Raw genomic sequence first — 24,970 nt, forward strand, 5'->3', positions numbered from 1 at the left:
TTTAGTTACCAAATGCCTGTAATCAAAGCAATGATTGTTGTAATGAGAAAACCCCACTAATGTTAAATTGCAACAACACAGAGATAAGATACACCCGTTGAAGAGGGCTTCTAACCTTCCTAGGAAATCCCTTTGTCCAATATTCTTAATTAAAAGGCAATTATTAACATTACAATGACATTTCGCCTTTTTATCTCATTTTTGGTTTTAATTCATTAATCGAATATCCTAGAGAATCCAGGACAGTTGTCTATTTTATTATGCTGATTTGAAGGTTTTAACAGTAAGTTTGTGAACTCATCCTAGAAAAAAAGTGCTACACACCTCATTGCTGAATATTGCTACAGTCACCTTCAAAGTGCTCCCCTGGGGAACCTATGCACAGACGCCAGCGTCTAGTCCACCCTTCAAAGCAATTTTAGAACTCTTTTTCTGGAAGAGCCATCAGACCTGCGGTCCTGAGAGAACTGACAATCAAGTTCCCGAACTTGCCACCACGCGCTCACGGCAGCACTGTTCAAATAACTTGGTAAGGTTTCCTAACCGTGGTTTACCTGCGTCTCACAGCTGGATTGGGGTCCACCTGTGGCGGTCTCTTGCAGAGTTGCCTTCATTATTGTTGCTGTGTGTTTTTGACGACAGCTCTCGTGGTAATGTTGTTTGGCGGTGCTGGCCTGGCTTGGGCGACACCCCTAGTGCCCTACACGGGAGCATTGCCAGGCTCACTGCCAAACACACGCCTCGCCAGGGAGGAGGCAGCCTGTCCTGGCGCCTCCCTGGCAGCCGAGTCACAGCGAGCGAGGGGCGGAGCTGCCGCGGGAGGGGGAACAGCTCCAGCCGCCCCTCTGCTGCCGTCCCTCTCAGTCACGGCCTGTGCTGCCCTCTGGGGCTGCGGGGCTGCGAGGAGAGACCTGCTGTCGCAGCCCCCAGCTTTTCCCTTTCAGCCCGAGGGTCTGTGGGGGAGATAGGTCCTTTCAGCCTCCAATTTCTTTGTTTGACTGACAGGGCGCGCGCAGCGGGGCCTGCGAGGGAACCCACCGCCCCGGCTCCCAGCTTCTGGCTTCTGGGCTTGACCAGCTAAGGGCAGAACCAAGGTGCGGTTAGGAACTGTTCTCCACCCGGAACAGATAGTGAGGAACCCCCGTGTCCACGCACTGACCTGGGCCTATTGGACCCATTACCACAGAATAAAACTTGCAAGTTTCATCCCCTGCAGGTTCTTCTGGAAGGTTCGGGGGAGATGCACTTGCAGTTGAGGAGTTTGTTGGGTAACTTCAATCTGTCAGTAACACCAAGGGCAGGGGCAGTGGCCAAGCCCGGGGCGGGGGACAGGTGCATAGCCAAGCCTTCAGGGAAGGTGGGACAAACTAGGTAATTTAGTTCGTCTATAAAAGACAGTGTGTGCTCTAGACTTAGGCAACTCTTCTCAATTCCTGGAGAGGGACCTGTCTTGCTCTGTGAAGTACATTTTCCTTAAAGTTTGTGTGCTCAGTTATCATACGTTAAATGTATGTTGAATGTGATCACTTTGCGTCTGCTATCGTTCTCAGGGCTTATTCTTGGCACTGGGAGCCAAAAACCAGGAAACACCTCCAGAACGAGGTGTCTGTCTCTCGAGGTGTCTCCAGCAGTGTCTAAGGAGGGGCTTGGTTTCCCCACTCAGCTATTTTCCTTTTCCTTTTCCTTCTGGCAGTTGTTCCAGTCCTAGGACCTTGCAACCTCTTGAAAGGTGCTCCTGCTCTTCCTTGGATCTGTCAGTCAAACTTGTCCAAAGTGAATAGTGGAATGAACATTCTGCATGCCACCCATAATATTTATCTAGGTCTATGAAAAGCAAAAGTGTTTGCACTATAAAATTCTCTTTTTATATTTTGATTCCTTAAGTCATTGAAGACATTTCAAATTCAGAGCTTAAGGAAACAAGGGAAGTCTGGAGCAGCAGGAAGAGTATAATTCCTCAAGTCAGACAGAGGTAACTTTCTGGTTTCATGGCCTGCTCTGTTACTTAATGGCTGACGGTATGGCTTTGGAGTAATGCAGGCTCAGCTCCTCATCTCTACAACAGGTATGACCAAAGTCCTTCTTCATATGGCGGATGAGATGAGTTAATCAGATGATACATTTTTAGTACTTATCAAAGTATTTGGCATTTGTGCTCAATTAATGCTATTTATTATTATCAGCATAACTATTAATAATAAAGCATTTGTAATATCAGTGGTTCTCAATCAGTGATTTTGCTTCTCTGGGGGACATTTGAAAAGGTCTAGAAAAATATTTGGTTGTCATAATCAGGGAGATGGATGAGGGGATTCTGCTGGTATCTAGAGGGTAGAGGATAGAAATGATATTAAATATAATGACCAGGACAGCCCACCAAAAAGAGTCACCCTTCCTAAATGTCAATAGTGCTAAGGGTGAGAAGCCCTGCCGAAATGCTGTCAGTTCAGCAACCTTTCTTCTCCACCATTGACGATGTTTTCATTGGAAAGATCACACTCTAAGAAATATTTTAATTTTTCCTTTTGTGCACGCTTTAAAGGCATTATTTGTTTTTCTGCAGGCTGGTTGACTTAGAGCACAATACATGAATACATTGCATAAAATATTGGGTATCGAAAATAAGCCTGAAAAAGTAATTTCTAATGAAGTGATGGCTAACTCTTTTCTTACAAAATGCCTTATTCACTAAAAATCAAGTCATGATATTTTTGGACTTTATTAAGACATATTTATAAATAAACGAAATAAGCATCAGCCATTATCAGTAAGCTATTTAGGGATTTACAAACTATATTTGATGCAGTTAAAACATAGACCAATGTTAAGTTGTAACAGCTTATTATTGCATTTAGAGTTAATTTTTTCCAATATCACAATCAATGTTTGCAAGGCTTAGCAGTTGTATTTAATCTGCACAATTAATCATTATTAGTGCATACTTTATAGTGATCAATCATTTTCAATTTTATGGCCAGAGTTGATCACGATAGAATGCATTAGTAATTGTCCAGAAATTTAATCGGCTGTTAGCTCTCATTTTAAGTCATGAATGCTATATATTACCAATATTCATTTAAGAATTTGTGTATTTTTCGGGTTAAATTAATGTTGATTGACAGAAATGGTTATATTTAAACATAGTGTATATAATTGGAAAATATATTAATATGACTTGTAATTTTTAGTCATTTTTTATGTATTTAACCATAAAGGACTTCTATATGTATACCTATATATGTAAATAAAAATAGGTGGATTTTCCTAGTAATTCTCTTTAAAACAAGGGTAAGTCTTTCCTAGTAATTCTCTTTAAAACAACAATCCCCTACCTCCGCCTCCAGCTTCCATTATTTTTCCTTTGCTCTGTTTTCCTCCATGTGATGAATAACTAATATAGTATAATTGTCTAGTGTACTGTATGTTTTATTGCTTTATTCTGTCATAGCCACTGCCACACACACTACCTTGTATAAGAATATGAGCTTTGGTTTCTGACATCTTAGATTCTAATTACAGCTCTATGTTTTACTAACTGTAGAACCGTTGGCATATTGAATAACCCCTCAGTTAGATTAATTTGGCTGATTATGTGCTCAGGTCTTCTATATCATTATTGATTTTTCCTCCATTGTTCCTGTAATTTAATGAGACAGAATCATTTTTTTTGGGGGGGGAGGTGTTTAGAAAGGATCTCTCTTGCATCTGCCTTCTGAATAGCTAGGCTGTAGCTGGGATTATAGGCCCATGCCACCATACTTGGCCAATTTTTTTTCTATTTTTGGTAGACATGGGGTCTCACTCTTGCGTAGGCTGGTCTCAAACTCCCATCTCAAGCAATCCATCCATCTCAGCCTCCCAGAGTGCTAGAATTACAGGCTTAAGCCACCATACCTTGCCAGAAAGAAGAATTTATCTTTTCTTTTTTTAAATATTGCTTATTGTTTGATATAGGGAAATACCTTTATTTGTTTGGTTAAGACATAGTTTCAAATATTACACTAATTTTAAAAACTAGTCATAATTTATTATCTCTATACTCTATTATTATACAAATACTATAAAATTATTACTTTGTGAACTGAATTGATCATTATATTAGTATTGCTTTATTGTTATTACTCTAAGCAATGAATGATTAAGCATATCATTATGTATCAAATCATTCTATTTGTTTATTTTCTTTTATAACCTGTATTGAAATAGCTAGACACATATATGGACATATTTTCAAGAATAGTTAATTATATTATCAGATGTTCATTGAAAGTGGGTCTACTTTGTTGAAAATATTATCTAAAATTTAAATTATTGTATCATTATTTTGTCCAAGGAAGTTAAATATCTAAATCAAATTTTATGTGGGCAATCAGCCTACTATAAAATACTAGTGTTTACAGATCTTGGGATATTTAATTGAACTGGCCTCATCATATGGAAATAAGTAATAATTGATCTCACTCATAAATCAGGGTAGTGGACATATACTAGATTCTCCTATGTCTTATTAGTTGAATTCTCTTTCATTATTATGGTACTTGTATCATGCCAAGGAAAAATATTAACAAGAGAAATAAAATAGGTAGCTTTGATGGCTTACTTTTCTGTATAAGAATATAATCCCTACCTTTTTGTCAATGTTTGTAATCTGAAGAGTAATTCCCAGTTATTATCCAAGTTAAGAATAACTACATCAATGATTGTAAATTACATATACTGTAGAACTTCCATAGTTGAACACTTCCCTACATTGATCACCTCTTTAATTAGTTGACCTAATGTTCATAACAGACATATTTCCATTGTACAAATTGGAGTGCTTACATCCTACTAATTAACATAGCCTTCACCTCATTTACCCAATTACAGTGTTAAGACATTTGTATTCTACGCCTGATAGATCCAACTTGCACTTGCAATATGCTACATAGGTGTGGTCCCCCTATTAACCCTCCCTTTATCGACCCTCCCCCTTCCCTATCCTCCTTCATCCTAGGCTCTAGTTGTGATTCATCTTTCATATGAAAGTGTGAGTGATTATAAATTGGTTTCATAATAGTACTGAGTACATTGGATTTATTTTTCCATTCCTAAAATACTTTACTAAGAAGAAGATTTTCCAGCTCCATCCATGTAAACATAAAAGAGGTAAAGTCTCCATTTTTTTTAATGCTGCATAGTATTCCATGGTATACATATACCATAATTTATTAATCCATTTATGGGTCGATGGAAACTTGGGCTTCTTCCATGACTTGGCAATTATGAATTGAGTTGCAGTGAACAATCTGGTGCAAATATCTTTGTTTCCAAATGATTTTTGGTCTTCTGGATATACACCTAGAGGAGGAATTGCAGGATCAAACAGCAGGTCTACATTTAGATCCCTGAGTATTCTCCAAACCTCTTTCCAAAAGGAAAAGGAACATACCAGCTTGCATTCCCACCAGCAGTGCTACAGTGTTCCCTTTTTTCCATATCCACACCAATATCTGTAGTTTTGGGATTTTGTGATGTGGGCTACTCTTACTGGAGTTAAATGGTATCTCAGAGTGGTTTTGGTTTGCATTTCTCTGATGATTAAAGATGATGAGCATGTTTTCATGTGTATGTAGACAATGTGCCTGTCTTCTTCAGAGAAGCTTCTATTCATGTCTCTTGCCCACAATGAAATGGGATCACTTGTTTTTTTCTTATTAATAAGTTTGAGTTCTCTGTGGATGCTGATTATTAGACCTTTGTCAGAAATGTAACTTGCAAAAATACTCTCCCATTCTGAGGGCTGTCTATTTGCTTTACTTAGTGTGTTCTTGGCAGTGCAGAAGCTTTTTATTTTGATCAGATCCCAGTAATGTATTTTTGATGTTACTTCAATTGCCCGGGGTGTCCTCCTCATAAAGTATTCTCCCAGGCCAATTTTCACAAGTGTTTCCCCTGCACTCTAAGAATTTTTATAGCTTCATGTCTTAAGTTTAAGTCCTTTAACCAGTGAGAGTCAATTTTTGTTAGAGGAGAAAGGTGTGGGTCCAGTTTCAGTCTTCTACAGGTCACCAGCCAATTCACCCAGCACCATTTGTTAAATAGGGAATCTTTCCACCAATTTATATTTTTGATAGGCTTATCAAAGATCAAACGATGACAAGTGTCTCGGTTCACCTCTTGGTCTTCAATTCTGTTCCATACATCTACCTGTCTATTTTTGTGCCAGTACCATGCTGTTTTGATCACTATCGATTTATAGTGTAGTCTAAATTCTGGAAACATGATTCCTCCTGATTTGTTTTTATTTCTGAGTAATGTCTTGGCTATTTGAGGTTTTTCTGTTTCCAAATAAAACGAAGTACTAATTTTCCTATGTCTTTAAAGTATTGCATAGGTGCTTTAATAGGGATCTTATTAAATCTGTAGATTGCTTTAGATAGTATAGACATTTTAACAATGTTGATTCTTCCCAGCCATGAGCATGGTATATTTTTCCATTTGTTAACATCTTCAGCTATTTCTTTTCTCAGAGTTTCATAGTGCTCTTTTTAGAGATCTTTCATGTCCTCAGTTAGATACAGTCCCAGATATTTCATCTTCTTTGGCACTATTGTAAAGGGAATAGAGTCCTTGATTGTTTTTTCCCCTTTAGTATTGTTGGTATATATAAAGGCTACAGATTTCTTAGTGTTAATTTTGTATCCTGACTACACTTTTATTTCATCTTGGTGTCCCTGCCAAACTCTCTGAACTCATCTCTCTTTGATATTTTTCTTGCTAACTTGGCTTTAGTCACTGATTTGTCTTTACTGGTCCTTGATTAGCAGGGCTCCCTTCTAAGACTTTCACACTTGCATTTCCAAGAATACTCTTCCATACGAAATCCTAAAGACTTTTTCCCTTCCTTCAAATATCTGCTGAAATGTCATCTTATTGGAGAGATATTTCAAAACCGTTTACTTTGCTCAGCTTTTTTCATACTCCTATCACAACCTATTGATTGCTCATGCAGATCCCTGGAAGTACTGCATGCTTGTATGCTTTTTGTTTGTACAAAATTGAGTTTCAAATTAAAGCAAAACAAAAACAATTCAGGAATAAGCACATATTCACTTGTAATATGAGTGAAACATGCTAAATGTGTGAGTAGCCTTGATAAGAGAACACAAAATATTAGCTACCCCGAAAGCACACATTTACTTGTGTTGTCTCTAATGTGTCAAAATTTCCTATAATTTTTAACTGCTTTTTAGCTCTTCTTGAAATTTTTAAAACATATATTTATAATATTTGATTAAAGCATGTATGAGATACCTCTGTAGAACTGCAAAGCATCACACAAAACAAGTAGAAAGCCACAAAGTAGAGGAATTTAGATGACAGCAGAAGATGGATTTATTTAATTAGACAAAAAAGGAAGTAAGCAGGCTATGGTGATGCATGCCTTCCTTCCTTCCTTCCTTCCTTCCTTCCTTCCTTCCTTCCTTCCTTCCTTCCTTCCTTCCTTCCTTCCTTCCTTCTTTCCTTGCTTCTCTCCCTCCCTCCCTCCCTTCCTCCTTCCCTCCTTCCCTTCCTTCCTTTGCAAGAAAATTAATATAGGCAGAAAAAATGCAATAGTTTTATATAGAAAGCTAGATCCTGTGCATGTTACTAGGTATGTAGTTGAGCTCTTTGACCTATTTATCATTTTGAAAGAAAATGACTTTGTCAAATGTTGCAGAATGCACCTGGATAACACAATGCCCAGCCCTTATGCCATGACAAACAGCAATATATTTAAGCATCTAATATTTATATTCACTTCAACTTGTTTGTTCATTTGTCACTGTCAGTGCCCATAGAGATGAAAGAATTTCATTTCTTTATTGATGACTTTTAAATACAGACAAGCTTGAGGAGGGATGAAATCAAACTGATGCATGTTCTCCAAGATGAATGTTACATCTATTAAATAACTAGTGCAATTTTAAAATGGCTAATAAACATTGTGCTTTGGCTAATGTGCTTACAAGCCACCTTCTTTAATCTGACGTTTACATACACATACTTATGCAAGAAGAGGTCATACCAAAAAAATCAATCATCACCTTCATCTTGCTCTTACAAACATGTAGGCAGTTTGAGAAGCAGATTTCTTTGGGGTGAAGGCCTACAACCATATGACTCAGCTTGCTATTCTAATGTACTATTCAATCTGTGGGGCTTTCTTGGACGATTAGAGCTTCAAAATGAAAATAGTAAATGTTTTTGCTTCCGAGCATCTCCCTAGTTATTCATATTGCCCTGCCAGACTTTTCGAATTCTTTCCCCAAGTGAACTTTGTGACCTTTGCCTGAGCAGAATAAAATGAGCAAGAGTTCAAGTTTAAAATATTCCTAGAAGAAAATTAATTTTAAAAAGTTTTCACTGTTACACAACAAAAGAATAATTTAATACTAAAGAATTCTTAGCAATGCTAATCAACTTCCTGAAAATCATAAGGCTAAGGCAATCATTGCCCTACATTAATGTTTTGGCCTTTTTGCAGCTGAGCCCCTAAAAGTAAATAATGTGGCATTTGCTTCACAAAAAGATCTTTTTGACCATTTCCATGAAGCATACATTAAGTTGTTTTGGAAGTCACCACTAATAACCTTACCCTTTACACCTCTGCTGCAGATAATTAGTTGGAGTTTGCTAAATATTTCATCTCTGCTTCAAGCACCAGGATGGTGAAAGTACTGAATGACCCAGCCTGGTAAAGCATACTGTTCTTTCTTTATCCTCATTACAGTTGGGAAGTAAAATCTCATTAGCTAACTGACTTGAGGACCCTGTATGGTTAATTGAAATATGACCTGAAAATTGGGAAGCTTTAACTCTTTTTTGTCATTTTAAAGTTGTAAGACAGACTAGGAGAACTATGAAAATTCAGTTGCTCTTCAACAGGAAGCTTATTTAGCCCTTAGTAAATATTTGTCTTTAGAACACAGTTCTGAATTTATTATATCCTCTTCTTAAAAATTTCTCAACAATCCTGAAATGCAGGCTGATGTAAGAGTAGATTCTTAACCTATTTATTATTTTTTAGTTATCATTCAGTTTATTGAGACAGTTATAAATAAAAATATAATCATAAATTTCTTGCTTTAAATACTGAGGAATATTCTAAAAACTAAGATATTTAAATATTAAAAAAACTAATCACATTACTATATTGTGTGTATTAGTTCCAATAATTCAGTTTAATCAAGATCAATCAATATACGACTTTAGGACAAATGAATGGATTTATTAATCTACAGATTAGCTAGTGTCACCTGCTACATGGCACAATGTTGATGCAGAGAAAATAGTATCTGTTGCCCACCTGTTAATTAAAGACAGGAGAAACAGCTAGCACTCATAACACTGTATTAAGGACTCTAACAGAAATAATAAGTTTATATGTATTCAACATGTACATTTAATACATATGTATTAAATAATTATACTATACTTATAGCTCTAACATTTCATCAAATATTTGCTTTATGGTATTTTATTTTCACTAAAAACATTAATATTCATTTGTAATTTTAATAGTGTTTGAAATGTTTAAAATTGTGCCTGAACCTCACACCTCTTGCATTTCAATGCAAGCATTCCAATTCTTCTAAATCTAGCCGGGCGTTGTGGCGGGCGCCTGTTGTCCCAGCTGCTCGGGAGGCTGAGGCAAGAGAATCACGTAAGCCCAAGAGTTAGAGGTTGCTGTGAGCCGTGTGATGCTGTACAGTGAGACTCTGTCTCTACAAAAAAAAAAAAAAAAAAACAACTCTTCTAAATCTTTCTTGATAGTTCATCTTTCAACGAGGTATTTCAATGACTTGGAGCTAGTAATCATAATCCTGTCCCTAGTTCTCCATACTATCATAACCCTGTCTCAGAAAGCAAAGACATACAATTTCCAGTAGCCATGTTGGTAATGAGCAATTTTATGCTATTCCACAGACTCAAGGCACAGCATAAAAAGATCAGCCTGAGATTAGCCTGAGACATCTCTGATTGACCCTGATTATGTAAAGGCAGTGCCTTTGGTTAACACACTTGGCTAATGTCGTCTCTCCTTATCTGCTTTCCATTGCAGTGGATAGTAAATGGTGGCATTGCCACCTGCTTTGCTGGTGGGCCCTCATCTCTCTTCTCCATCACAAGGTGCTAATCAGGAAAATTAGTGAATATGTGTCAAGGGGACATCTCCTTTTTTTGAAAAAGCCTCTAAACTTGCTCACTGATGGCAATAGTTAGGCTTCTAAGCTCTCCTGGAAATGCATGCTACCTAAATATTTTTTCTTATCATCTCATTAATTACAGCAAGAGCTGAGCTATACTACCTTCAAAGAAGTGCATCCTTCTCTGCTTTGCAAATCACAAAATCAGAACATAAACATTCTTGCTTATGTTGCCTAAGATCACTGTCATAAAAGGGCTTATCCTTGATCAGTTTATGTATATAAAGAAATACAGAACCCTAACTAATTACCACATTTAATATTATCTCTTCTAGATAATAGAATTATACCACAGACTAAGAATATAGACATTCTTGTGTTTGGCCATATTGTTTCACCTCCGAAACTCTACAGAGAAATTGATACCCACTATATGAAAACTCCTCTTCCTGATTCTTATACTAATTATTCAACCCTTGCTTAAATGTAACTTTATTTACATGTTTCAGGTACATGAAAGTGCGTTAGAAGTTCCTGCTGTATGCATATCCATCATTTTTTATTGTATTACTAAAATCCTAATCATGCTTTTACTTAATTTATTCTTTTCCTTTGTAAAATGCACAAGGAAAGGACTTTTGCCTAATTTGTAGCTACATATTGGGTAGTCAGTAAATATGTTTTGAAAATTATTGAATATGTCAGAAATCTAATGACAATAAAACTACCTGATTCATATATATATATATATATATATATATATATATATATATATATATATCTTTTATCATGGTCAAAGGTAATAGAGAAATATAAGGAAATCAAATATTATAAAATATACAACTTGTTTTAAAATATACTACAAAATAGTAGTAATATGGCTAGAGAGAGAATAAAAAAGCAAATTCAACATTTTAGTAACTTTTGTACTCAGGTAAAGAAAATCTGAAGCTTCATTGTATAATTCTTGCAACTTTTTCCGTTAGTTTGAAATTGTTTTAAAATAGTTTATTTTAAAAAATAATTGACACTCTAAAAATTTTAAATCCTACATTAAAGAAATGTTTTATTAATACCTTAAGTATCATAAAACTTTGGCATATTATAATTTATTTTTTTAATTAAGTCATTTGTACATAGATCATAAATACATTTATGCCATTATGGGATTCAATGTGTTGATTATTTGTACAAATTGGAGTGCTTACATCCTACTAATCAACATAGCCTTCACCTCATTTACCCAATTACTGCATTAAGGCATTTGCGTTCTACACCTGATAGATCCAACTTGTACTTGCAATATGCTCCATAGGTGTGGTCCCACTATTAACCCTCCCTCTATTGACCCACACCCCTTCCTTCCCCTCCACCTCCATTTCCTTCCTTCATCCTAGGCTATAGTTGTGTTTCATTTTTCATATGGAAGTGTGAGTGATTATAAATTGGTTTCACAGTAGTACTGAGTACATTGAATATTTTTTTTTCCATTCCTGAGACACTTTGCTAAGTAGAATATTTTCCAGCTCCATCCATGTAAACATAAAAGAGGTAAAGTCTCCATTTTTTTTAATGCTGCATAGTATTCCATGGTATGCATATACCATAATTTATTAATCCATTCATGGATTGATGGGCACTTGGGCTTCTTCAATGGCTTGGCAATTATGAATTGAGCTGCAATGAACAATATGGTGCAAATATCTTTGTTGCCAAATGATTTTTGGTCCTTTGGATATACACCTAGAAGAGGAATTGCAGAATCAAACGGCAGGTCTACATTTAGATCCCTGAGTGTTCTCCAAACTAGAGAGGTAGATGTATGGAACAGAATTGAAGACCAAGAGGTGAACCGAAACATTTATCATCATTTGATTTTTGATAAGCCTATCAAAAATATAAATTGGTGGAAAGATTCCCTATTTAACAAATGGTGCTGGGTGAATTGGCTGGCAACCTGTAGAAGACTGAAACTGGACCCATACCTTTCTCCTCTAATAAAAATCAACTCTCATTGGTTAAAGGACTTAAACTTAAGACATGAAACTATAAAAATTCTTAGAGAGAGTGCAGGGGAAACACTTGTGAAAATTGGCCTGGGAGAATACTTTATGAGGAGGACACCCCGGGCAATTGAAGTAACATCAAAAATACATTACTGGGATCTGATCAAAATAAAAAGCTTCTGCACTGCCAAGAACACACTAAGTAAAGCAAATAGACAGCCCTCAGAATGGGAGAGTATTTTTGCAAGTTACATTTCTGACAAAGGTCTAATAATCAGCATCCACAGAGAACTCAAACTTATTAATAAGAAAAAAACAAGTGATCCCATTTCATTGTGGGCAAGAGACATGAACAGAAGCTTCTCTGAAGAAGACAGGTGCACGGTCTACAGACACATGAAAAAATGCTCATCATCTTTAATCATCAGAGAAATGCAAACCAAAACCACTCTGAGATACCAGCTAACTCCAGTTAGAGTAGCTAACATCACAAAATCCCAAAACTACAGGTGTTGGCCTGGATGTAGAGAAAAGGGAACACTTCTGCACTGCCGAAGTGGGAATGCAAGGCATATTATAATTTAAAACACCAATTTTGTTTTTGCTAACATGAGAAGTGATGGTTTCTTTGTTAATGCTGGGTCTGCTTAGTTTGACTTAAGAGTTTGCAGAGAAGAACATTTGAAATTCATGATTTTGTGAAAGTCATAATTTAGTCATTCTCATATATTGTGGATCCACTGAATAGCAATTTCCATTCTAAAAGTCATGAAGGGGAACCAGAGAGATATGAAATACAATATAATCTTCTAAAGGAATACACATATAAGATAGAACCAAAAAAATTTTTTTTGAAAAAATGCAGAGAAATATTTATGAAGAGATACAGGTAAGTGCATATTTAACATATTTTTAAAAGTCTATGTGGAATTTTAAATATCATTAAAAATTAAAATATGGTATAAAAAGAATGCATTTCATATTTTAAATATATAGTTAGTAAATATGGGCCCTCATAATATATAGCCAGATTCAATAATGAATAAAATATCTTTATATGGAGGTGGTTTTGTTAAATTAGAACTATTAATCTCTATTCTATTAACCTCCTATATACTAAGGCAGCCACAGGAATAAAAAGGAATAACAGAATTATATATTTTTTGAAGATGGGAATTATTATTAAAGACTATCTTGACAGAAAATGTTTAGTACATTATATTTTAATTTCAGAAAGGTACAGATACATTCTTGCATGGATTGACTGAAGGCTTCCATTTCTGCGCAAGCAATGCTCCTCTCCCATCCTCACAGACAATATAAGAAGAAAACTAAGGAAGGGAAAGAGGCTGGTGGGGAGATAGTACAGTATTCATGAAGGAAAGGAAAGGCTGCCTCATAGGAATGTTCATAAAGCTTAAGATGAATTAATGAGGTTGTATAGCCATGTATTATCACTTGCTGTTTATATCAGGAAACATGGAGATTTGAGTTTCAAGGAGCTTATCAGCTAAGGGTCTGGAGGACCTCCAGTGTGTGCATCAAAGTGTGACTATCAAAGAGATGTTGCTTAAGATCTTTGAGTAAAATGTGGTCAAATCTTTTAAAGGATGACTGGGGTATAGAGGAGCTGTTTGGAAGAAAGCCCTTCATCTGTGGGACCTATTGCTATCACCATTTTCCACATCATTTCCAAATAATGTCGTGTGGTGTGCATGGTAATCTGTCACCCAGCTCTCTCTTCAGGTAAGGACTTCTTGTAGTAGTTGCTGTGCATAGCTATTTGCAAACAGTCTTCAGAGGTCAACCACTGGAGGGTTTGCCTCAGTCACCATCAGCTACCTCACCAAAAGGTCAATTCAGAGCAAGTCTCAAAGTCCATTTCAGGTTCCGAGCTTTTTGTAGAGTGTGCGATAGCTGTTCTTAGATGTACGTTGCATGATGAATTCCCTTTTTGCTTATTTAGACTTGCTTTTCTGAGAGCTTTTCTAAATAAATATCTTACAAGCTAAACAATATGATTCTACTTTCCAGAAAACCAATCCAACTGACAAGCAGTTAAAGTGAATTGGAGAAAAACAGCAACCCCTCTTTGGGAAGTTTAGTAAGAAATGTGATGTGCATCTTTACCCCTTTCAATGGTATATGTTAACAGTCTTTGCTGGGAAAATGGAATGAGGAAATGTGGCAGAACATTCCGATGGGATGAAGTAGGAGGTTTCAACACAACATGAGGGAGAAATGACTCCGAGTCTTATAGGCAGTGATGAGATTTTTCTCATATGGAATAATGATTAAAAGTCATGGTTTTGAACTGATATATTACCAAAGAGTCTGATTCCATGAAGGAAAGAAGAAATTTAAATAGATTATGGTAGATAAATTCTGGAACAAAAAATGTTAAAAGACATTTCTTATTTATCTTATTTATAAGCAAATGAATTGAAACACTTTTTTTAGCCAATAGAGTGAGTGTGTGTGTGTGTGTGTGTGCGCGTAAATGTGTGTATATATTTGTGGAAAGACATGTCATGAAATCACTTTTTTCCCTCCTTTATAGAAATACCATGTTTCAAATAATGAAAATGTGTACCTGTCTTGATAGCACCTAGCTGAAATGGAATTCCAGTACCAGAGCAGCTAGCAACCCCACCCTGATGGATAATGAAGGAGTGGTGGATATGGGTGTTTGCTGTTTACCCTTCACAGAGTATATTTTTTACCTGCTGGATAGCCTAATGGCCCAGTTGTTTGACCCATGACCAGGTGTCCCTCACACAGGAAACTTATTTATATTGACACATACCTGTGTGTCCCTTGTCTCACCTGTGTCCAGTTTAGGTCTACCAGACCGTCACTCTGGTGCAGGGACCCTTCCCTGGTGTTCTTCCTGGCATCCCAGAGAAAACCTAGCTGGGTAGCTACTGCTTGTTCAGATGAAAAGTGAAGATTCAGTACAGTAGGAAGTAAGTCCAGTGATTTTTTACTTACAGATTCTGAGTAGGGAGGGAGCAAAGTCCTCTGTCCCTGGGTCTGGCAGCAAGAATGAAGAGTCAGGCAGAGAGGAGAGAGATAGAGAAAGACAGCTAGCAGTATTTATTGGGGAATAGGATTGGCTTATTTTAAGTTCATAAATAAAGTTCTGAACAGTCAGTTTAAAGCAGTGGTCCCCAACATTTTGGGCATAGAAGGCAGTTTTTCCACAGATCAGAGATGGGAGGTGCATGGGGAGGCATTAGATTCTAATAGGAGTGTACAGCCTGTATCCCTCACATGCACAGTTCACAGTAGGGTTTGCACTATGATGCAAATCTGATGCTGGCACTGATGTGACAGGAAGCAGAGCTCAAGCAGTGATGCCAGCCAAGGGATGGGCTATAAATACAGATGAAGATCCACTGGGTCACCCACCAGCCGCTCAGCTCCCGGGATGTGGCTCCAATTTCTAACAGGCCATAGACAGGTACCATGCCCGGGGTTGGGGACCATAGGTTTAGAGGAAATAGGAAAGTTAGGAGCCCCACTCTCCTAGGCAGAAAAGACACCTCTGAGGTCTCATCTCTAGCCATTGCCGTGAGCCATTTGGGGGTAGCATTCTACTTTTAATGCCGAGGCACCAACCTTTGCTGTGTTGTTCCCCTTAAAGGCAGATATTTGGATGTACTATATGGAGGAAGAAACTGGAAGGGGATGCAGAAATAGAAACTATGTCAAAGGTGACTGGGTCCTTCTTCTTGTATGAAAAAATTAAACATATATTCAAACAGATGCCGAGGTAACATAACATTATAAAAATTTGATGTAATACCCTACAGTCAAAATATATTTACTTGTTTATGTTAATGAACTTCATACTAACAATACTATTTATTCACTTCATTGATTATTACTTTATGCCAGGTGATTCCAATATGATTTTTAACTTTTACCAAAATAAACTTTTTTAAACATACTGATGATTTTTGCCAGGAACATCTTGGAATCAGGAGTTATAAAGGTTCAGTGCTACTGAACACAGATTTAAATGGAATTTTTAATCTCAAAATTTAAAATACTAAATAATGATCACATGCAAAGCATGTTGCCAATTTTATGATACACTGTTGAGTTCATAACGTAAAAGGGTACATAAATGTGTAAAAGTTGTCTTCACTTTTCTAGATAGAATTATAAGATAATGTATCCAAAGAATTTTAAAGTTACAAAATTTAAGATAGAGTGAACTATACACTACACTTTTACTATGAGAGGAACAAACTCCTTTCAAGAGTTTCTTAGTATTTAGAGCTTTCTCAAAGGTGTTGCACATGTTACTAGCATATTTTATGTTGGTCCTACATGCAGAGAGAAGTTTGGAGACACAGATACTAAAGAAGCATAAAGTCAATTGATAAATCAAAAGATTATGATGGATGGTCACTATATCTGAGCTGTATTCCAAGATTTAAGTCATTCCATCTTTTTAGTTTACAAATTTCAAAAAATCCAAGACTAAGGAAAGTAATGCTAAGGCTAATAAAAATGTCTTAAATAAGAATATGTTGAATAAATGGAAAGAAATAGTTGAGTAAAGTAAGTGGTGAATAGGAACTCCAAATTATCAAAACTATGGGACTTGTTTTATTTGTGTGTATTTATTTCTTTATAAATATACATATATTTGCACATATTACTATATATTAAAACTCAAATTTTATGATTAATACATAAATACATCTTTTGTAAATGAGCAAAAAAGCAACAATGGAAGCAAGATTTAGGACTTAATCATTTTCCTCTGTTATGTCCAATTAATTCTTACAAAGGTTAGAATATCTAAGTTGTTATTTATTAATGTGGAGAAACATTCAACAGTTAAGAAATAAGGGCCAAAAAATGCAGGAAATAAATGATTAGTATTAAGGAGGAAGAATTTGGAATAAAGCAGACATTAGCATAGGCAGAGTTGTATGGAGACATGTTACATCATGGTCAAAACAGGGATTACAACTACTTCTGGGACATGGATAACAATGTAAACGGAAACATTGGACTAAGTCCTGGGAGTAAGATAAATACGCTGGAAGATACAGATGTCAGTTTGGACAGTAATGGGGATTAGTGTGATTTGGTAATTAAAAAGAGACAGCAAATGCAGAATCTGAAATCTTCTACATTCAGCTTCTGTGACATGTTTGCGTCAGTTAATTTAAATTACAAAGATATAACTAAATAAGTCATACTGTGAGCTATGACTTCTCTAGACACATGCCACTTAGTTAGGAAATGCAGAGTTTTGTTAGCTATAAATTAAGAGTTAATGCGAGCCTGTAAACAACATTTGATTCCAGAAACACAGCTTTCTATGTTCTTAAGGAAGACTAATGGTTTAAAATGGCATCTTGCCTCACTAGTTAAATAACAAAATGAGAAGACAGGGACTGTGAATTTTAATTTTGAATAACGATTCATCTCATGTTAGGTGAGGAAATTAGCTTTGGTTTTCCAGGGTGTAAAATAGAACAAATAATACCCAATTACCTTGTGGTAATAGTATAAGGAGAAACTCAAGATTCATAGCTATAAATGACTTCAAGCATATTCATGTCGAGATTATATAAATAATAATATTTTCAAATTCATCAAGCACATGCAAATTATGTTGACAGTTAATGGTGCATGAATGTGTGAAACTTGTCTTCATCTTTCTAGATAAAATGACTAAAAGACAAGATTAAATTTATGCAAAGAATTTTAAAAGTTATAAAAGTTAAGACACAGTGGCATTGACCAACAATAGACATATTAAACAATGAAACAAAAAAAATTCAGAAAGAGACCACATATATACATTCATTAGCTTTTCATGACAATTGCTGCAGTGCAGTAAGAAACAGATGGTCTTTTTAACATATGGTGCCAAACTATTAGATATAATATGAGAAAATAAGTGATTAGATCATACTTACTAACCACTGGAATCAGTTACAGTAGGATTATCAACCTAGATATAAAGTGTGATGCAGTTAAGCTTCTTACAGAAAACCCAGAAGAATAATGACTTGGAGAATAATCATAAATTTCTTATATAGAACATAATAAATATTAACCTTAAAGAAAGAGGTTGACAAATTGGACTGCATTAAAATTAAGAACTCTGATTTGTGAGATTCCACTCAGAGGAAGAAAATTAACCAACAAGCAAGATTGATGGAAATGCTTGAAACTGTAATCTGACAAAGGATTCATATGCAGAAAATATATAAAAAAAAACTCCTAAAGTCAATATGAAAGAAAGAAAATACAAGAGAAAAATGAACAAAGTAATTAAGCATGCCCTTCACAAGAAATGGCAGCCTCAATAAACATCAGGTCAATGTGAACTGGAACCAAGTGGAATGATTTCTTCCAGGGTGGCTAAAATTTACAAGATGACTATTCGGGATAACTGTCTCCTAAAAATGTATATGTGAAACCCTAACTCTCAATATCTCAGAATATGCTTATGTTTGGAGAAAAGATCTTTTAATGAGGTAATTAAGTTAAAATGAAGTCATTGGGGTAAACTTTAACCCAGCATGACTGCTGTCCTTATGGAACAGATTAGGGAGCAGACACGCAGAGAAAGGACCACATGAAGACAGAGAGGAAAGGAAGATCTCCATCTACAAGCATCCAGGAGAAGCTTCAAAAGAAATTACCCTGCCCACAACTTGATCTTAAACTTCCAGCCTCCTGAACTGTGAAAACATAAGCTTCTGTTGCTTATACAATCCACAGTACTACTTTTGTTATGGCAGCACTTACAAACTGATAAAATGACAAGACCAAAATTTGGTTGGTGAGGTGTGGGAAAAATTGCATCCTCACACACAGTGCATGGAAGTATAAATTAATACAACCACTCTGATGAACTTTTAACAGTATCTACTAATGTTAAAAGGATATTCTGTGTTCTTACTATTTCATTCCTACAGGTGAAAACATTTGCACCAAAGGACATGTGTACACCAACATTCACAGCAGAACTTATCTTAATAGTCAAAAAAATTAACAACCTAAATGTTCATCAACAGTGGAAAGGATAAAGGAATGGTGAATTGTTTTCTTTTTACTATGTATCTTTTTGGACATGAAGCATAACAGATGTTTATTTAATGCAAAATCATAGATAAATGTTACAAACATAATGCTGAGGAGTGTCAGACATGAAAAAGCGCACACTGTATGGTTTTATTTTCTATAAAATTCAGCCATAGGTAGAATTAATCTACAATGAAAGAAAAGAAGGTACTGATTACTGCTTTGCGGTGCCTTAATGTTCTCTCTCTTGATCTAAATGGTGGAGACATGACTGTATGCACTATTGGAAAGTTAAATAAGCTTTACCTTAAGATATGTGAACTTTTCTGAATTTATATTAATCTTCGATATAAACGTCACCTAAAATTCAGAGGGAACCATTTTTTAAAATGTTTTAAATTCTTATTAAGCTTTATATTTTTTGATAGTTTATACCAATCTAGGGCAAATATGTCACTCTTCTTTCAAAACTCTCTGGACATTCAGGGTAACAGCTGAAGGCCTTCTTTGACTTGGAGCATCCCCTCCATTCTTCTACTCCACTCCTTCTCTGGCTTGACCTAACACAATATTCACTTTAGCCATACTGGCCTCCTGGGCTCATGGTGGCCGTTAATCCTACCCTCCTCAGAGCTTTTGCATAACCTCAAAGGTTTAAAGGCAAAGGCCTTACAATAGGTCCCTGATCAGATACGACTTTCTCAGTGAAACCTTCCCTGAACTTCTCTGTGTAATAGTCCTGTACACAAATGCCATTTCCTATTCTCCTTTTCCTGCTTCTTTCTAAGTATCTATCTGTCTATCTAACTGTCTATCTATCAATATGAATAATGAAATTATATGTCTGTTCCAAACTAAAATATAAGCCCTTTGAGGGTATGACTTTTGTCTGTTTTATTCTTTCATAGTCTTTTCCACCTGGAATATTGCCTGAATATTTTTAACATTCAGTTAACAGTAGCATAAAAGAATAAATGAATGAGTTTTTATCTTCATTTTATTATTTAGGCTATCATGTCACTACCTATGACTTTTAGTGAATAAATAATTTTCAAATGAGAATAAATATTGAATCAACGTAAGTTAGGAATAAAGATGAAAGGTATAAAACCTAAAATAGCACACACTTGCTGACATTAATCAAATGCTTTGATTTAGCACTTACCAGTTGAACAGATCACAGTGATGTCTACAACACAATTTGGTAGGAAGATACTGTGCTAGAGGTTGGGGGAAATGTTATTGTTTAATTCTTCTCAAATAGTTGTCTCATATTATATTAAGTACAAATTACAGAATGATATGTCTTTCTCAGAATCAGTCTTGACAAAGGTTTTTAGAGTACAACCTCAAAACTGAAGATAAGCAAAGCAAAAATAGACAAATGGTACCGTGTTAAACTATAAAGCACCTGCATAGCAAATAAAACAATCAAAAAAGTGAAGAGATGATCTACAAAATGGGAAAAAATATTTGCAAACTATTCAACTGACAAGATATTAATAACCAGAATTATATAAGGAACACGAATAATTCAATAGAAAAAAACACAAATAATTAGATTAAAACTGGGCAAAGATATGAATAGACATTTCTCAAAAGAAGTCATACAGGGGCGACGCCTGTGGCTCAAGGAGTAGGCGCCAGCCCCATATGCCGGAGGTGGCGGGTTCAAACCCAGCCCCGGTCAAAAAACACACACACACAAAAGAAGAAGTCATACAAATGGCCAAAAGACACATGAAAAAAATCTTCAACAACATTAATCATCACAGAAATGCAAATCCAAACCACCATAAGTTATCATGTCACTCCAGTCAAAGTGGTTTTAATCAAAACAACAAGGAATAACAGATGGTGGCAAGAATGTGGAATACGGAAAGCTTGATAGTGGGAATTAATCTGGTATAGCCACTAAGAAAAATAGTATGAAATTTTCTCAAGAAACTAAAAATAGAACTATCATGTGATCCAGCAATCCCACTGCTGAGTATATATCCAAAAGGAAGGAAATCAGTGTGTAGAGCAGATATCTGCATTCGCATGTTTACTGAAGCACTATTCACAATAGCCAAGTTATAGAATCAATCTAAATAATGGATGAATAAAGAGAATGTGGTATATGCACACAATGTAATATTATTTAGCCACAAAAAAGGAATGAAATCATGTCATTCACACCAACAGAATCAATATAATCAATGAGATAACTGGTAGAACAAAGTGGTGTTTAGTTTGGCCTAGATTCTTTCCTGTACTATCATGTGTCACTTAACAATGTTCTGAGAAACACAACATTAGGCATTGTGGCAACATCATGGAAGACTTACACAAATGTAGATGGTATTGTCCACTGCACATTTAGGCTACATAACCTGTGGCCTTTGGGCCACATATGGCCTTCTGGATCCCTGAGTGGGGCCTTTTGACTGATCTAAATTTTACAGAAAAAAATCCTTGTTAAAATAAGTTTGGATTCAGTCAAGGGGCCACACTTGGGGATCTGGAGGGCCACGTGTTCCCTTGAGGCTGTGGACTCTAGGATACAACCGTACAGCAATGTTATTGTACTGAATAGTGCAGGCAACTGTAACACAGTGGTATTTGTATATTTAAATATATCTACACACAGAAAAGTTACAGTAAAAATATGGTCTTATCATCTTATGGGTACACCATGGTATATGAGATCCATCATTGACCAACAGCACCTAACTGTACAAGTATTGGGCTTCCCCACATTATGATCTGAATAATTATTCAGTATGATTTCGATAGCATTTACTCTCAGTGAAGACAAATGGAGATTGGATTGTTTGATAGAAAATTACATTCTTCAATTCTACATATTATGGCCAAAACAAATCTTCTTGATCATTCTGTAAATAAGTGACATACTTCATTTGTTTTTTGATGATAGTATAAATTATATTTTTTATTAACACAGACCCAAATTCTATTAAGTATGGAATTAGAATTTTACTTTTCTAAGGAGTTCTATTAAAATGCTCCAGCTAAACACTTACAAATTACTATCCATAGGTAATTCTCAATTATTAGGTGGTTGATTTGTCTCTTCATTAAAAACATTCCAGTATAAGCATTCAGGCTGTCCTTTTTCTCCTTCATCAGAACTGGTCCACAACCTGCTAGGAAGCATTTCCATGAAGCTGCAGATAAACACTGAGGGTCACCTTCCACTGATTTATTATTTTATTAAGATTTGAAATCATTACAGTGGAACAGTGCCTGTCAGGTTATTTTGTTAAATCAAGATCAAGATTTAACAGACAGTAAGTCTGTTAAAGACACTCTTATCTGGTTCCCAACTTGCTAAACTTCTGTCATTTCTGTTTTATTTCTTTTACACTTAAACCTCTATTTTGTAAGCCCGTTTTTTTCTGTTTTGTCTGCCTTCTGAATATTCCACCAACTTCTCTCATTTTTCCAACTCTATCTTAATTTTTTCCTCTTTTGGTTTTTAAGATTTGTTATTGTGGTTGGTCTTTCAGGGTATAATGTGAAAGTACTCCAGAAATTTTGGCTTTTTCCGTGTTTCTATGTCAATATATGGTGAATGACTGTGTATTGAGAAATCAGAAGATCAAGTGTCAGTGAAACAGGGCAGTTAGCATAATCTGTTTAATGCATAGCTGGCTCTACCTCAAACTGTGATGTTCACATGAGTATGATTTCCTCTGCCTTATTCATGGTGATTTCCCAGTGACTGCCTCACTGCCCGGCATATAGACCATGCTGAAGAAATGTTTGCAAACGGAGTATGTTTGCTTGCTTTTGTTCCACATTCATAGAACACACATACTTCAAATATCCTTAGCTAGTTTTTGATCTATGTTGATTATTAAAATTTCTGACTAAAATAATTCCAGTTAAAATGCACTTTTGAATACTTTTCTAGGCAGATTTTGGATGTATAAATAATGGGTGCATTAATACAGCATTTTTCCCCTTAAAATCTTTATCTTTCCTCCTAAAATATTATAATTCCCAATAAAATAAGAGAAAATAGATTGTTTTCTTTCCATCATTTCCAACTTTTTCTATAGAAGAAGACAAAAATTCCCAATGAGTTAATAATGACAGTGGAGAAAAATTATAAGGAAAAGGTGAGTCAGAACATAACTGCATGCAAATAATTTTGACAGACATTAACACATAAAAAAATTATTTGCAAGCATAAAAGCTACAGCATGGAAAAGAGCAGCATTTTTCCTCATTAACCTATAATGAAAGGATGCTTGCAAGGACAAAATGTTAAGTGATTTGTTAAATAGAACTCTTCCTGTTTTCTTCTGGCAAAATTAAGAGGCTGACACCTAGGTTAAAAAAAGAGATACAGAATTTTGGTCCCTTCTAAATGCTTTGAGGTAAATATATGAACAATATGAAATAATTTCCCACTCCTTTGAGTAAAATATTTCAATATAAGTGAAAGAAAGAATGAAAGAAAAGGGCTTCGGAGAATTTATACACTTGACTCTTTTTAGTTAACTAAGTGACCTCAATAAAATGAAGGGCATCTATTTTTAAATCTCAGTATCTCAGGACACTAGATTACATCTGAAAATCAAAACCCAAATGGTCATCTCAGTTATCAGGGGAAAGATGATGTCATGAGCAGATTAATTTAGTTTTTTGTTTCATCTATTTCTTTCATTAATTGTCTTTCTACTCTCCTTTTGACATTTCTTTTAGAAGAAAGCTGGAACAAAAGAAATTCATATTACTTAACTTTTCAGTTCTAATGAGAGATGGAGGAGAGGGAGAGAAGGGAAGAAAGGAAATATTTTTTTTTTAATTTGCAAAAATTTTTATTTATTTTTTTTGGGAGGGGGATTTGTTCAGTCAGTAAGCTGGAAGAAATTTTTATTTTATTTTATTTTAATTGTTGGGGAATCATTGAGGGTACCAGGTTACACTGATTGCATTTGCATCACAGAAGAGAGGAAATATTAAATTTATGTTTTCTCTCCCTATTGACTATTAGCCCATAAAATCAATTATTTTAGAATTAAAGATCTCCATTACAATCATTTGTGAAAAGTAGAGATTATCAAAAGAGATCAGAAAAGTAGTTCAAGGTTTTTTTGTTACTTTGTTACAAATGGGAAGGAATGCTGCAAGCCACATCTGACAGATGGGTCCACAAGCCTGGCTTTCCAGGAGGTCCATGCTGAGTCTCAGGTGCTGCCAACAGCAACTCCCAGTGTGAAAAGTCCTAGGGAGAGCCAAGGGAAGCACCGGTCACCAGGTCTACGAGATGTGGTGCCGGAGTAAGAATGCTTGCGGAAACCCAAGGACACTAGAGGAGGTGAGTTTAGAGGAACTGAGTAAGAACAGAAAGTGGGGCTGGGTCTGGATATGACAAACTGGTTCACAATTTGGTTCAATGAATCATTTGTGAGCCTGACTTTCTTATTTGCTTGCATGCTGTGGGCTTATGTGTATTTGTCAAGGAGCTGAGCCATACAGGATAGGTGCTATATATTTACTATGGGAGAGGTTCCTCATATTTAATTTTGTGTTTTCCAAGTACCTACAGTGTTTTTAAACAGATACTCGTTCAATATTAGTTTAGTTTAATTCAATTTAAAGATAGGATCTCCAGTAGTCATGTATCAAGCCTGAGAATGACTTTTTTTTTTTTTTCATTAAAAGAGTTTGACACTTTACTTTGTTGGGATATAGACTTATTTAAATAGAAAAGGA

The sequence above is a fragment of the Nycticebus coucang genome, chromosome 1, assembly GCF_027406575.1.
Source record: "Nycticebus coucang isolate mNycCou1 chromosome 1, mNycCou1.pri, whole genome shotgun sequence".
Classification (NCBI taxonomy): Eukaryota; Metazoa; Chordata; class Mammalia; order Primates; family Lorisidae; genus Nycticebus; species Nycticebus coucang.